The sequence below is a fragment of the Vicia villosa genome, unplaced genomic scaffold, assembly GCF_029867415.1.
Source record: "Vicia villosa cultivar HV-30 ecotype Madison, WI unplaced genomic scaffold, Vvil1.0 ctg.001080F_1_1_3, whole genome shotgun sequence".
NCBI classification, from domain to species: domain Eukaryota; kingdom Viridiplantae; phylum Streptophyta; class Magnoliopsida; order Fabales; family Fabaceae; genus Vicia; species Vicia villosa.
Window position 1 is genome coordinate 364,725 of NW_026705474.1, and position 16,008 is coordinate 380,732.

At 32.0% G+C, this 16,008-nt stretch overlaps 1 long non-coding RNA gene across 1 annotated transcript; it reads left to right on the forward strand.

Annotated features, from left to right (window-relative positions):
* Window positions 1-13,795: 13,795 nt before the first annotated feature.
* LOC131633159 (uncharacterized) lies at window positions 13,796-15,950 on the forward strand. The gene is made up of 3 exons (XR_009293243.1): window positions 13,796-13,881; window positions 15,057-15,100; window positions 15,660-15,950. It is a non-coding gene; the product is annotated as an uncharacterized LOC131633159 (long non-coding RNA).
* Window positions 15,951-16,008: the final 58 nt, after the last annotated feature.

Consider the following 16,008-nt stretch of genomic DNA (forward strand, 5'->3'; position numbering starts at 1 on the left):
ATATGGTTTAGACTGGGAGTGGATTTTTCTGAATCAGAAGGAGATCCAACATTATTGGATAGTTTTAAAAGTTTTTCTTTTAATTCAGAATTCTCCAACTCAAGCTTCTTTGTTTCAAATTCAAATTGCTTTTTCAGCTTTTTGTATTTGAGACTAATCTGAGACTTGAGTTCCAGAAGTTCAGTTAGACCGGAAACTAACTCATCTCTAGTAAGTTCAGAAAATATCTCTTCAGAATCTGATTCTGATGTAGATTCTGATCCGTCATCTTCTGTAGCCATCAGCGCACAGTTGGCCTGCTCATCTTCTGAATCATCTTCTGACTCATCCCAGGTTGCCATAAGACCTTTCTTCTTATGAAACTTTTTCTTGGGACTTTCCTTCTGAAGATTTGGACATTCATTCTTGTAGTGTCCAGGCTCATTGCATTCATAGCACATGACCTTCTTTTTGTCAAATCTTCTTTCATCAGAGGATTCTCCACGTTCAAATTTCCTTGAACTTCTGAAGCCTCTGAACTTCCTTTGCTTGGTCTTCCAGAGTTGATTTAGCCTTCTGGAAATCATGGACAGTTCATCTTCTTCTTCAGATTCTGATTCTTCAGGATCTTCTTCTCTAGCCTGAAAAGCGTTAGTGCATTTCTTGATATTTGATTTTAATGCAATAGACTTACCTTTCTTTTGAGGCTCATTTGCGTCCAGCTCTATTTCATGACTTCTCAAGGCACTGATAAGCTCTTCCAGAGAAACTTCATTCAGATTCTTCGCAATCTTGAATGCAGTCACCATCGGACCCCATCTTCTGGGTAAGCTTCTGATGATCTTCTTTACGTGATCAGCCTTGGTGTATCCCTTGTCAAGAACTCTCAATCCAGCAGTAAGAGTTTGAAATCTTGAAAACATCTTTTCAATGTCTTCATCATCCTTCATCTTGAAGGCTTCATACTTCTGGATTAAGGCTAGAGCTTTAGTCTCCTTGACTTGAGCATTTCCTTCATGAGTCATTTTCAAGGACTCATATATGTCATAGGCCGTTTCCCTGTTAGATATCTTCTCATACTCAGCATGAGAGATAGCATTCAGCAAAACAGTTCTGCATTTATGATGATTCCTGAAAAGCTTCTTTTGATCATCATTCATTTCTTGCCTTGACAGCTTTGCGCCACTGGCATTTACTGGATGTTTGTAACCATCCATCAGAAGATCCCATAAATCACCATCTAGACCCAGAAAGTAACTTTCCAGTTTATCTTTCCAGTATTCAAAGTTTTCACCATCAAATACCGGCGGTCTAGTATAACCATTGTTACCGTTGTATTGCTCAGCAGAGCCAGATGTAGATGCAGGTGTAGGTGTAGACTTTTCACTTTCATCAACCATCTTTTAAATGAAGCGTTTTTCTCTTCCTGAATCTTTTCTAAACACGGCTAAGTGCTTGCACCTTAGAACCGGCGCTCTGATGCCAATTGAAGGATAGAAAAACACTTAGAAAGGGGGGGATTGAATAAGTGTGACTTTAAATCTTGGACGATAAAAATAAATTGCACAATTATTTTTATCCTGGTTCGCTGTTAACGAAGCTACTCCAGTCCACCCCCGCAGAGATGATTTACCTCAACTGAGGATTTAATCCACTAATCGCACGGATTACAATGGTTTTCCACTTAGTCCGCAACTAAGTCTTCCAGAGTCTTCTGATCACACACTGATCACTCCAGGAACAACTGCTTAGATACCCTCTAAGACTTTTCTAGAGTCTACTGATCAACACGATCACTCTAGGCTTAGTTCACTCCTAAGACTTTCTCTAGAGTCTACTGATCAACCTGATCACTCTAGTTACAAACTGCTCAGCCAACTGCTAAGACTTCCTAGAGTATTCTGATCAACACGATCACTCTAGTTCCTTACAACTTAATGTAATCAATCAAGAGTTTACAAATGCTTCTTAAAAGCTATAATCACAAACTGTGATATTTCTCTTATCGTTTAAGCTTAATCTCACTAAGATATTACAACAGCAATGTAGTGAGCTTTGATGAAGATGAAGATTCTGAGTTTTGATTTGAACAGCGTTTCAGCAAGTTAATTTGAATTGTCTTGGAGCAGAATCGTTAACCTTGCTTCTCATCAGAACTTCATATTTATAGGCGTTGAGAAGATGACCGTTGAATGCATTTAATGCTTTGCGTGTTCCGTACAGCATCGCATTTAATGTTATACGCTTTTGTCAACTACCTCGAGCCTTGTTCACGCTGTGTCTACTGACGTTGCCTTTAGTAGCTTTAACGTTCCTTTTGTCAGTCAGCGTAGTCTGCCACGTGTACTTCCTTCTGATCTGATGTTTGTGAATATAACGTTTGAATATCATCAGAGTCAAACAGCTTGGTGCATAGCATCTTCTGATCTTCTGATCTTGAAGTGCTTCTGAGCGTGATACCATCTTCTGATCTTCAGTGCTTCTGATCTCATGTTCTTCTGATGCTTTCATAGACCCATGTTCTGATTCTGCTTCGACCATCTTCTGATGTCTTGCCAGACCATGTTCTGATGTTGCATGCTGAACCATTTGAGACACAACTTCTAAGCGCTGAATTATGCGTACTCTTTATATATTTCCTGAAAGGGAAATTGCATTGGATTAGAGTACCATATTATCTTAAGCAAAATTCATATTATTGTTATCATCAAAACTAAGATAATTGATAAGAACAAATCTTGTTCTAACATTCTCCTGCATATTTTCTTCTAGCTGTTATATCTTTTCTGTTACATCTTACACCTACATCCTTGATTGTAGTGTCTACTCCCCTGACTACCGTGTCCTCCATAGTCGCTGATATTCCATCACCCTTTGATCCCCCCGTCTCAGGAACATACTCAAAATCATTCCCAATATCTTCCTCAGATTCGTTGACTGAATCATCGGATGAAGAGTTAATATTTCTCTTCGAACTGATGCTTACTACTTTGTAAAGGGATATCCAATGATCACTGAAATTCCTCCATCAACAAAAGATTCAAGACATCCTTATCTATTTGCACCTTGATTTATTCCCTAATCAGCGGAAAGTTCTTTGATCGAATCATAATCCTTGTGACGTTCGTTCTTGATTTGTTGGCAGTAATATAATCCTCACGTATAAACACCCCCATTGATTTAACAACAAAATTAAAGAAGCTTTTACTCCAAGCTAGACTAAGAACATTAAAGATCTTAATAGAAATCTTGGCATATTGAAGAAGACTCTCCCTTTAAAACCTCCCTCTTTGTAACCTTCGCGTACGATGCACCCTTGCTAAACCTCAAATCGTTCACCTTCGGTTTTACTTTACCAGTACAATCATTACTAAAACCATTTATTGTTTTACCACCACCAGCTCTAGAATTGAAACTCTTTAGAGGGATGGAGCTCCTACCGAACCTAGGAAGATTCACAAAATTTGTCTTCCTTTCTAAAAACACATTATCTAACTTTGTTTTCTGCAACTTCTAGTCACCAACATTGAAGAATCTAACCAATCGATATTTCTTACCCTACCTGGTTTGTTTGTTAGGAATATAAACCTCGTCAATATCACCAATCGTTGATCTCATGAAAGAGGTCTCTAGGTTCCCATTGATCTGCGAACTCAGTAACGAAGACTGCGGTTGAATTTGAAGGAACCCCTTCACCACCTCTTACTTTACCATTCGTCTCCTAGCTACCTACATTTGAAACCCACTTCTTCCCTTTACTAACCCTGGTTCGTCCTTCTTCACCGGTCATTCTACCTCGCCTCACCATCTTCAATCCACCGCTCACGTTAATTTAGAGAGAAGACGGAGTCTCTCTCTAAACATCTAATATTATTTAGTGTTTTCTCTATAAAAAAACGACAATCATGAAAATTCATATCTTACATGAAAACGATACAACCTAAAGTAAATATCATGTAACCCAAATGACACAGAATTACTTACATATTATCTCTCTACAATTTTTTTCACTGACATCTGAATTCATAGTCTTACGAAACATGAGTCAACTTTATATGAAAAAAGATTAATTTTCGTTGGAGGTTCGTAAATATTTTAATTAGTCAACTTAGCTAGCTACTATTTTAAATCATGGAATCATAGGTTTGAAAGATGAGTACATGTTATTGATTGCGTGTGTAGACTTATTTTCCAACTAAAAACAAGATTTTTAAAAATATCTTAACAATTTAGGCAACAATTAGAGATTTTAATTTTAATGTCTATGCAACTACCGTACAATAGAAGTTGCATTCCATTAATCATATTTGATAAGTTTAGAAGAGAATGTACCCCTAGCCATGGTGCACCTATGATAAGCAAGAGGATTAAGTTTTCTTTTCACCATTTTTGGGTCATACTTCGTCCATTGGCCTCCATCAAAAACCTAATAAAAGTACAAAGTTTTATCAAATCAATATCGTATAGTTTAAAAATGTTGTAGATTGAAATCACTACTACAAAAAACACATTTAACTTTGGATGTGAAATACATTTAACCTAGGATAGAGAAGCGAGGTAACTAAGAGCATCATGAAAATCTGTCACTTTACCACTCGATTATTAAAAACCCGAGGAACAAAATTACCCACACATTGTTTCGATCCTCAACAAAAACTTTTTTTATATTTTTAAAATTATCGTCACATACCTCTCGGTGTATGACCAAAACCGAGGAGAAAAATAAACACTTTTTTAAATACTCATTACATTGTTTACACATAATATCAATAAACTAATTTGTGTATAAATTACATTATTTACATAGAATATTAAAGTAGAAATATATAATAAATTTTGAATCTGATTCATCGTCATTAATTCAGTGAAGAATAAATGATTTATCCTCGTTTTATTGAAATCTTGGAGAAGAGAAAATGTTGGATGCAATATATTTTCAAATGGCTTTTGCATTATTTGTTTCTAATATAAAACAAAAAAAGTTAAATAAATAAAATAAATATTTAGTTATATGATTATTGAAGAACACAAACCTTAAACCTAAATAATTTTTTGCTCTTGCAATCCATCATAGAGAACTTTATCATGCTTCTTTACTCTTCAAAGTTTTCATGTCAAATGTTTCATTATCAATTTTTTAAATTCAAAATGCTTTTATAATGGATGTCTTTTTGGTTTCACACGGGATCACCAATGACATTGTCTAGAGCGTTGATATTCATTAAATGGACAACAAATAGTTGTTTAAGGACAATGATTATCCTAAAAAAATGCTTAAGTATCCCCTTGGTTATGAAAAAACCAAGGTAAAAAATTATTTCTTTCCGCATACCCCTCGGTTTCAATTGAAAATTAGGGTGAATAAGCTTTTTACATATAAAAAAATTACATTGCTTACACATAATATTAAAATACATTGTTTACAACATATCTAGGTTTTGATAAATCTTTTCTCTTATTCCTAGGGAACAACAAATCTTTGTTATCATTCAGATTTAGTTGCATGACCTTTGTTCCCTACAATCACTCCATAAGTTATCCAACTTCTAATAAGTTATTGGTTCCAAATATGAGAATTGTTTTGAGTTTGCAATCCATCCCAGATATCTGGTGTTCCTGAGTGTTTCAAGAGCAAACATTTTCATGGCAAAATATTTCACAAGAAAGAGAACAAGATATATCCTTGGATTAACAACTTCTTGAGCAGGTTTTGTTGTTTACCCTTTGATTAACAACCTTGTAAGGTTATTCCAAAACAACAACATCAACATCACTACGTGGGATAGATTGCAAGCACTACAAAATAAATATTATTTGGAAATAGGAGGGAAATACAATTTTTATAAAAAAAGGGAAATGAAATATTTTTTTGGCTCCAAAATAAATTCTATCAAATAAGCTAGCGTCGGCCAAGGGCAGACGCTAAACTATTTACTAATAAAAAAAATTAAAACTAATATTATTTGGAAATTTAAGTGTCATAGCGTCGGCTATATGTGACGCTATGTGTCATACCCCAAAATTTGCCCATGCATTTTCTCCTATACAAATCCAAATCAATACATAAAGCTCCAAGACACACTCTCATATACAAGGCTCTAAAACTATGGTTTGGTTCATTCAAAGGAAATTCAGTGAATCAACGGCTCCAAGGCATCTCATATGGCTCAATATATCTCACACTATTTCTATGACAAGTATCAAAGCTCAATTCAGAGGAATGGTTACTCAATTGTTCAGAAAGTCAACAGTCGACTATCTTGACCTAAAAGTCAACTGCTGTCAAAGTAAAGTCAAAACTCCTGATTTTTTGTCAAGATCCTCATATTGAAGTATCATTCACCATTTGATCAAGAATTGATCATGGTTCATCAAGGAAAGATCAGAAATCAACAAAAGGGCGAATCGGCTCAAATTTGAAAAATACACAAGTGTCAATTCAAAGAATTTAGAGATTATTCACTAATGGACCCATGATCTTAAAAAAGACCATTAAATCGATTCATTTATTTTTAACCCTTATTTATATTTATTTTGATTTTTATTCAATTCAAAAATCAAGTAAGATAAATAAAATACAAAGGAAATGGATTAATGGACATGATTTTGGGCTTAATCAAATTAAGGCCCGAAGAATAATCCTTGAGGTCCATGAGCTAAGCCCCATTTATTTTATGATTTTATTTATTTTGAATGGAAACTAAATAAAATAAAATCATAGATTAAATAAGAAAAGGGGGATTACATGATCAGGCTGAAAGGACTGTAAACGTGAAAAAGCATGGAGGTCCAATTGGAAAGATTTGATATGGATTCCAAATCAAATATCAATCTCTTGATTTATAGAGATTTGGAAAATTCTGTTAAAACCTAATTGAAGGCATATATATACAAAAACCGAAACAGAAACAAAGGAGGATTGGACGAAAAATTCTGCTGCCAAAAGCTTCAAAAAGTCAAGGAAAAGTGAGATTCGGATTCAAGGAGATTTGAAGATTGCAATCCATTCTTTGGTGTTCCCTGAAACTATCTGGATAATTCCCAAGGTCTCAAGCACTCAGAATCATCACACACATGGTTACGGTTTGGTCCTTTTAAACTTAAAATCGTTTTCGATGATTTGTGCATAATGAATGAAATTCGCGTGTATATTCGTGTTACTGATGTTATTTCGAAGCCGTCTGTATGATTCAATTGGAGTTTGGGTACCGGACGGAGATTTCGCCATGGCTAGGGTTCATAGCTTCCAAATTGGGGCTTCTCGATATTGGCCAAATTAAACAACACGAAGGGCATCACTGTACTCAGGGAGAAATTTCGAATCATCATGTGCTTCCATTATTAATTTATCTTGAGTATTTGATGAGATTGATTTTTGCAGGGATATGGCCGCGTCTCAAAACCGTTGCCTAAAGGTTCTAGGTCTCTGAAAAAAACGACGACGAAGAAGAAGAGTAGTGCCTCTGTGCGCTCTCTCTTTTAAATTTCCGTTCGCGTATTTTTTATATATTTTCTTTTGGAATGACCATGTTGACAGCATAGAAGACTTGATCCGGTGGAGAAGCGCCGTTTTCACATGTACCAGGGGGGGAGTTCGAATCTCGCTCCCAGCAATTATTTTGGTTATTTGTGTGACAAATCTTGCTTGCAGATCATGAATGCGCAGTCACACGTGCATATGATACACTTTCCAGTCCCAGCCATCAAGATCTCTCCGATCCAAGATCCAACGCCCCTCAAAACGCAGATCCACTATGGGCCGTCAAAAGCCAACCACACAGGAGCACAACGCTAAGTGTTCTAATTTTCTTTCACAACTTAGTTTTTATTTTATTTTTTTATTTTATTATTATTTTGTTGATGTATTATTTATATATATATTATTTTCTTTAAAAATTCTTAAACATCCCTTCTACAAAAGTTTTTTTTTTTTGTTCTTCATTTCCTTTTATAAAAAAATATCTAAAATAACAATATTTATTTTATTTTGATTAATATTTTAGTTGATTTAATTATTAAATCAATTCAAATGTTAAGTTAATTATAATCATTTTATTAATTGATTAAAATAAATATTAGGGTTAGTAATCTAATCGAAAACCTTTTTTCACCGATTTAATTAAATAGGTTGAAAACCAATAATTAATTAATTCGATTTCATTTATCATATTAAACTTAGTCAATTCATACCCGAATCAGGGCTTTGCGAGAATCAGTCATACACTGAAAATATATCTTTGTGTATTTCTTTTTCAGGGTTGCTCTCCAATACACTCCGACTATGCGCCACGTCAAATTCAAAGCTAAGTTCTAACCTCTCTTGTTTAAATATTTATTTATCTTTTTATTTAATCAGGGGTAAATGCCCTTGTCAATGGAACTCCTCCTACACTTACTTTTTCCTTTTATTCTTTTGCCAATTTTCTAATGGTCAGGGTCAATGCTTAATGCTCAAGGCAAATCTTTGCCCATCAACATTCATCAATCGAAGCTAAGTATTTTTACCCTTTTCTCGTATTTTTACTTTTATTGATTAGGGTTAATCATATTTATGGCTGAACTGATAATGCACTCACATATATTCTGCTTGCCATTTTTCCACTTTTTCAGGGTTTGCCAAACGCCAAAGCTTCGCATAGTCGGTAACCTTAAACCCTAATTATTACTTATGTTAGACTCATTTGCTTATTATTCCGCTGGTTTCAATTTCCCTCTCCTCCGCTGGTTACAATTTCCCTTCCCCGTATTGCTTTAATTATATTGTCTATACTGCTGTGATTAGTAATTTTAGGGAGTGTAACTCTGAATGGAATTAGAATCACCTAATTATAAGATAATATAGTTGAATATGATCACGTGATTGATGCACACACGCACGCTTTTGGCGTAACCTCTCAGTTGCCTATTGCCTTGTTGCCTTGTGTTGTTTTGCAGAATAGCCAGTCCCTTGAATACGAGGATACCTTAGCCAGTTGCCTCGATTAAGATCATGGTCCCTAATGATGCTGCCTTCGATATGCATGATCTCGACCCTCAGAAGTTGCCTACGAAAAAGGCTAAGGTATCCTCTGGCTGCATACGAAAGGCTATTCTGATCATTCCCTTAGACTACCTGCCTCTCTATGGCATGGGTCATTCTTATGGCGAATGATAATGCGATGACCCTTCAATCTCCAAACGAAAGGCTTCCTGCCCTCTTATGGCAAGGATAGACCCTTTCATCCTGAAAGGCTAAAAGAAACCTATCATCTAAGTTTAAGGTAATTGCCCTAATTGCTTTGCCTTGCTCTAAATTTTTCTATATTCTTTCTCAAAATTCTTCAAAAGCTGGCTACGCTCATTTACGAGCTAAAGTCCATTTTTCCTCTTTCATCTACATTTTCTGAAAACGAGCAAGAAAAATAATTAAGAGCCCATGGAAAACCATGGATGCAAAGGGTGCCTTACACCTTCCCTTTGCATAAATTACCCCCCGAACTTAGATTTCTTTAAAAGGTTTTTTTCTGTTTCTTTTAGCCTTTCTAACTTGTTTGGATAAAATAAAAGTCGGTGGCGACTCTTGCTTAACCGCGACATTTTTCGATTATAAAAAGTCAGTTCACCGTATTACACTATGATTGTTCACGATTAAAAAAATAAATAACAAGGATATATTCTTGTTTATTTTGTGCATTAGCGTCGGCCCAAGCCGACACTAAAGTGAAAGTGAAAAAACTTAATAAATCTCCCAATTACTGTCACTTTATGCTGAGGTAACATCGACACAATTGTGTCAGAGTCGGGGTCGACGCTAAATATTTGATGCTAAAATGCATTTTTCTTGTAGTGAAGGGCAAGAAAAAAGTTTTGTTCAAGATAGAAAGAAGAACATAAAAAAAACTCTGTCTTGAAATCCATCGAAAAGAATAACGGTATGATTTTAGAGCGGCTACATATGAGGTAGGTTTATGGTAAAAATTAATTAACGAGTGCTTTTATAGTAAACTCTCATTATATAATCCCTCAGTTATTAGAGAAACCGAGTGATAAGATGATTTGTTAAATAAAGGCATCATTTGGTTCTAAATAAAACTTAAATTGCAGGAGTTAGGAATCGTAGCTCAAACCCATAACAACCTTTCATTTCAATTTTGTTTAAAACCAAGGTATACGATTTCCTTTTTTTATAAATTAAATATGGCGGGTTCCAAGTCATTTGACCTCATATTTTTAATGGCTGGGGTGAAATATTTGTTATAAAATATACTATTTATTGTAACGAATATAAAGCTTCGTCATACATGTTGACATAATTACCGTGATTCAATCTAATCTTGATCTAACAGAAACTCTAGCTCTGACTAAGAAAGCATCAACATTGATTTGATCAACATTAACAATGTTTGGAAGACTCAGCCTTTGAAAACTCTCTCCATGACCAATGGGACTAACCTCTCTTTTAGTCCCTTTACCAAGCATTTTATTTTCTTCATTACTAACAATCCCATCCTTACTTAGGAGTAACTCATTGGACGCAACTTAAGGTTATTCTCCAACGGAGATCCTAATCAATTAGAACTTCTTGTTCCTGAAGAAGAAGGTTCACGATCTATCTTAATATCAACATTAATATCCAATCCTAGCTCCAAATAAACTCTTGGAACCAATGCTTCACCATTCTCAATTATCAGTTTCTTTTCAAGTTTTCTATCAAACCCTTTTAATTTTCTCAACCTTCTTAACCTGAAACACTTTTTCAAAATGCATCTACAGGGTATCATAAAAAGTTTGAAGCTGACCAGGCATCAAACTCAATCGATGATTCCCCTTTTTCATTTTAACAAGCTTGCCTCGAAGAACAACTAAAAAAATAGTTCATAATCATCACATCACATGATTGAAGACACTTTCTTGGAGATGCATATCTAAATAATCTCGTGTTTCTTAACAATGGCAGAAACGCACATTAGTCTTGCCCTAACCTACCTAAATGGAAATAAATGAGAATTCATATCTCTAACAGCTACCTTTTCTGAACGGACAACTATCTAATGAATTTAAAACAACCTATTTTACCTAATATAGTAATTTAAACTCAAAAAAATTGAAATGAAAAAACTTACTCAAAAGTAATTATGGATGGAAATTGTTAAATGTAGTTAGAGGAGTGAGTTGGGATTGGAAAGCTTGAAGTAAAGGTAGTGTTGATCCTTGAAAATAAAATGGAAGAAAGTTGCTCACGGGCTCCAATGGGGTTTTTGAATAGTTTCAAAAAAAATTAAGAAGGAAAAGAATGTTTATGTGTGCGTTATATAAATTTAACATGTTCGGAGATGCATCTACGAAAAACCTCATGAATTTGAAAAGAAAGGTTAATCGGAATATGGATCTGCCGCAGACACATATTAAAAGTCATATGGATAAGCATCTTTGAATTAAATTTTAGAAAAATGAGGGACACTCACTCGTCTAACCTTTTTTCTAGGAAAGCGGTGTATACGAAGATGCATTTTCAAAAACTAGAGAAATTGTTTACTTTTCGCCATGGCTTAGAAAGAATCTATAAAGGTGGTAAGTGAAATTTCCAAGAAATTTTACACGATATTCCAATAAAAATTAACAATATGTCAAATCATGCAAGTCCTTTTAAAATGATAGTATGATTTAGCGGGCTCCACGTACTTTATTGATTGACGTTACCGTCAGTACATCTCTTATTTTCTCATTTCTTAATTCATTCTATTTTCACTTTCTCGGGTCAAATGAGTAATAATATTTTGAGATTTGTCAAATTAATAAATGTACAAATAATTTTAAAAAAAATAATAATTTTAAGACTAAATTTGACTTGCTACTATAGAAATAAAAGTGTTAAAATTATTTTATTAAACATTAAAACATTTATTAATATTAATTAAAAGATAATTTCAAAAAAATTTATTTAAAAATAAAGTCAAGAAAATATGATAAAAAAGAGTATATCACTATAGAATATTTATCTAGAGTTATGAATTTTCTTTCTTCAATATTATCTTTGATTATTTTAGTAAGATAAAGAAGAACTTTTTTAAATGGCTTAAAAATAATTATTATATTATTTTCATAGTTTTTTTTAAGTTTTTTTTTAATTTTTGAAAATGATTATAATACAATATATGGTAAGATATAAAATATTATTTTATTTTCTTAAATGTTTTGAAAATATAAATAGTTTGAAAAATATTTAATTTTTTGAAAGATTTGAAAATAATTAGAATACAATGTATTGAAGACTTGAAAATATTAGTTTATTTTGTAAATTAGTTCTATAATATAAATAATTTCAAAGTATTAATATATTTTAAATGATTTAAAAATATTAGATTACAATGTATGGTAGATTTGTTTTTTTTACAATACATATGGGAGATATTTTTCTTTTAGTTTTTGTACCTTAATTTTTGTTGAGTTATTTTGGATTTTTTTTATCTACTATTTTTTGTGTGTTTATGAGTCATTAAAAAAATTAATAGTTTTTAGAAAAATATTTCATATAATAAGATCATGACCAAAAATATTAGTCAACTAACCTTTTTTTTATTTCAACAAAAGTTGACTGCCTAATATGCATCGACTTAATTTCACATAAATAAATTAAAAATATTTTGAAATTCTAAAGAGAAAGTTGATTATATTACTTTTAAATAAAATGTAATTATTTTTTGTCAAACTTACACAATTAATGAATTTTTTAAATTTTTCATTTTTAATACCAAAATAAATTAAAAAATTATATCATATTATTTTACATGTGTGTTTGCCTTAAAAAATGCAAATATAGGCATGTGAGTCTCTGTTCTAATGCTAGTAATATTGTAATGGTAAGTATTTTACACTTTTTATATAATATCTATAATATAAAAAAATTAGATGTTGTGTAAAACTCAAAATATCCTTTGATTTTTTTTTATACATCATTAAATTGGAGGAAATTTTAGTCAAACATGTTTTAAAATTAGACCAAATTTTCTATTGAACCAATTTGATTCTCATTTTTTTTGCCTTTATGCAACATTTTTTACCAACTTTCCATCCCTCCTGGTCGCAATCCAACGTTATTTGATCAAATGACCATTAATATTTTGAGATTGGTCAAATTAAATAAACGTAAAAATGATTTTAATAAAACTAAAAGTAAATTTTACTTACTGTATTTTTTATTAAATAAAAGTGTTAAGATTATTTTATTAAATATTATAAAAAAATTTATAAATTTTTAACGACTTTTATTTAAAAAAGAAGTCATGAAAATATAATAAAAAAGTATATCACTACAAAATATTTCTCAAGAAAAAGAGATATTTTTTAAATGGTTTAAAAATAATTAAAATATTATTTTCATAGTTTTTTAAGTTTTTTTTTTTAATTTTTTTTTGAAAATACATTAAAATAAAATATATGCTAAATATGAAAATGTTATTTTATTTTTACTAAATGTTTTGACCAACTTTTCATCATAACTTTCGAAAATATGATTGAAAATGATATTTAAATGTTTTATTTTGTGATTACACATAACAAATGATATTTAAATGTTTTTTATTTGTTAGTTTTATTTTGTGATTACACATAAGAAATGATATTTGAGAGAAGAAACAAATGGACCTGATTCGTCGACCTCTAATTAGGTAAGGTCACTATTATCTTTTCCAAAAATCAATTCCTACTGCTCTTTCTCTTTCGTTTTCATCTTCATAAATAACATTTTCTACTCCTTATCTTCTTTGTCTCTAGCATCTTCCTCTTCCTCTTCCAACATTGTACACAACAACTATTTCCAGGTTAAATTTATTTTTTATTATGGTTTAGGGTTTTGAGTTTTTGACCAAATCCAATATCATCTATTTTTACAGGTTTATTATTTTTATAACTATTCAACTACAGGTAAATTCCTCTTCATCTTTAAAACTGCTCTTTTTTCAGTTACATATGTCATATTGATTTATGCATAATGGTTTCTTTAATTTAGTGCTTTATTAATTCATTTCAAAATATTTTTTATCTTTTTCGGACAAGTTTGTTTTTTTAATTACTCTTCATCTTCTCCATTCATTAGCACGTAAACTATTCTTTTTCTTTCGAAATGCTCTATTTCGGTACATCTCTTTATTGATTGATTTATATTTTTTTCTTTGATTCTTTACCCCCAACATTGTTTTTCCATATTTTGCTAATCGTGTTAATGTTATTTGTTCATATGATTAAATTTACCAACAAAATATTTTTATTTTCTGTCTTGTGTTTAATGATGTTTGTTTAATGAGTTTCTGTTCATATTGTTCATTTAACTACATGTCAAATTCTCTACATTTTTGTTTGGTGTTTTTTCAGTTTGCTATGTTTCTCTATTTCTTTACTCACATCTGGTTTAATGTTCATATACGCAAATATGGATTCTGATGTGTTCGGTTACTTGTATTGTAGTTGTGAACTTTACTTAATTTTATTTTTCGTGTCTATAATTATTGTGCATTCAAATGTTCAGCACAGTTGATACCATAAAGCGACTCATATTTTATTGATTTTGTGAGGTCGTTCTATGTTTTGGATTTCATTTTTTAATGTGGCTATTTTGTCTATTTGTGCATAATTATGGCCATTTTCAGCTATTAGAAGTCTATTTCGGAACAGTTTCCTTTGGTGACAGCTATGGTGGCCAATGCATATATTCATGGATGGACATAAAGTCCCTCCAAATTTCTTGCTTTGTCAGTCATCTTTTGAATTTGAACTTAACTGTTTTGCTAGTTTAAGCCTTAGATGCTTAAAGTTGGTTATTGTCATTGTTACCCCTCTAACGAGTAAATTTCAATCATAATTTTTTGTATAAACCCTAAACCCAAGTGAATTTTGTCATATTGATTATTTCTTTAAATAATTTCACAATATTTTAGTATGTCCATTCCATTATTCCCAAGTAAATTATTAGTTCTTTGTGTGAAGTTTCAATCTCTGATTATTTTTCATCTTAATTATCAACCCCCATTTATGTGTTATTGTTATCCATGATATTTTGAAGTTGTTCAAGCATGTCATGATCTTCTCATCCGATTGTGCAGATATATTTCACGAGGTTAAAAGAAAGAAGGACTGAAGAAAATAGGTATATTTTTTTCTCAAAGTTGGCTAGATTGTAGCAATCATGTTAGATATGACTATATTTGTTTTTGCTTTGATTTTGTGATGGTTCATCCATGTTTTTGTATGGGATCCTCTTCTCCCCTCTCTTCCCCTCCACTGAATTTATTTATTAGTCATTTCTCATGGGATCTGAAGCATGATTGCATCATTTTTTTTAGATGTACATTTATCAAGTTGAAGTTGTTACTTTTTACCTTGCCCTTATTAACATGTATAGGTAATTCGAATGAAAAGTAGTACATGAAGTTGTAATTGTAATGTTCAACTACTATCAAGATATTGTGTTTTGAATTAGAACTTTCTAAATTAAAATAATATTATATGGGTCTTCTCTTCTTCAGACCCATTAGTGGTTGCTTCGAATGATTCACGTTTTCTAGGTGTTGTTGGTGCAAATAAGCGGGAAGTGCGAGGCTAACATCCTCCTGCGGAATTAAATGTGGCAAACAATTTTGAAAATAAATTAGCTGGTTAAGAAATTTATAAGTATATTTTTTACATTTTAACATTTTCCAATGTAGGTATTAAAGATTTTTTCGGAGTTGTTTGACACCTTTTGAGACTCTTATCACTTTTCATGGAAAAAGTCAAAGGAAATCACCGGGAGTACCAAAGAATCCACATTCCTAGGGTACTATCTTCATTAAGAGTAGAACATGTAACCATCTCATTTATCCGACCTTCATCCAACTACATTATCCAATCAACCCAGATAAGTGGTCTCTAAAAAGGTTGTCATGAACACTTTGTTTTGCTAAAAATACTGAACCTACCCATATAATCATTATGTTTGTGTGATACAGTAATGTGGATGAGACTTTTTTTTCAATAGGAAAATGAAATAAGTAATCGCTAATGTCTTTTTTTTTA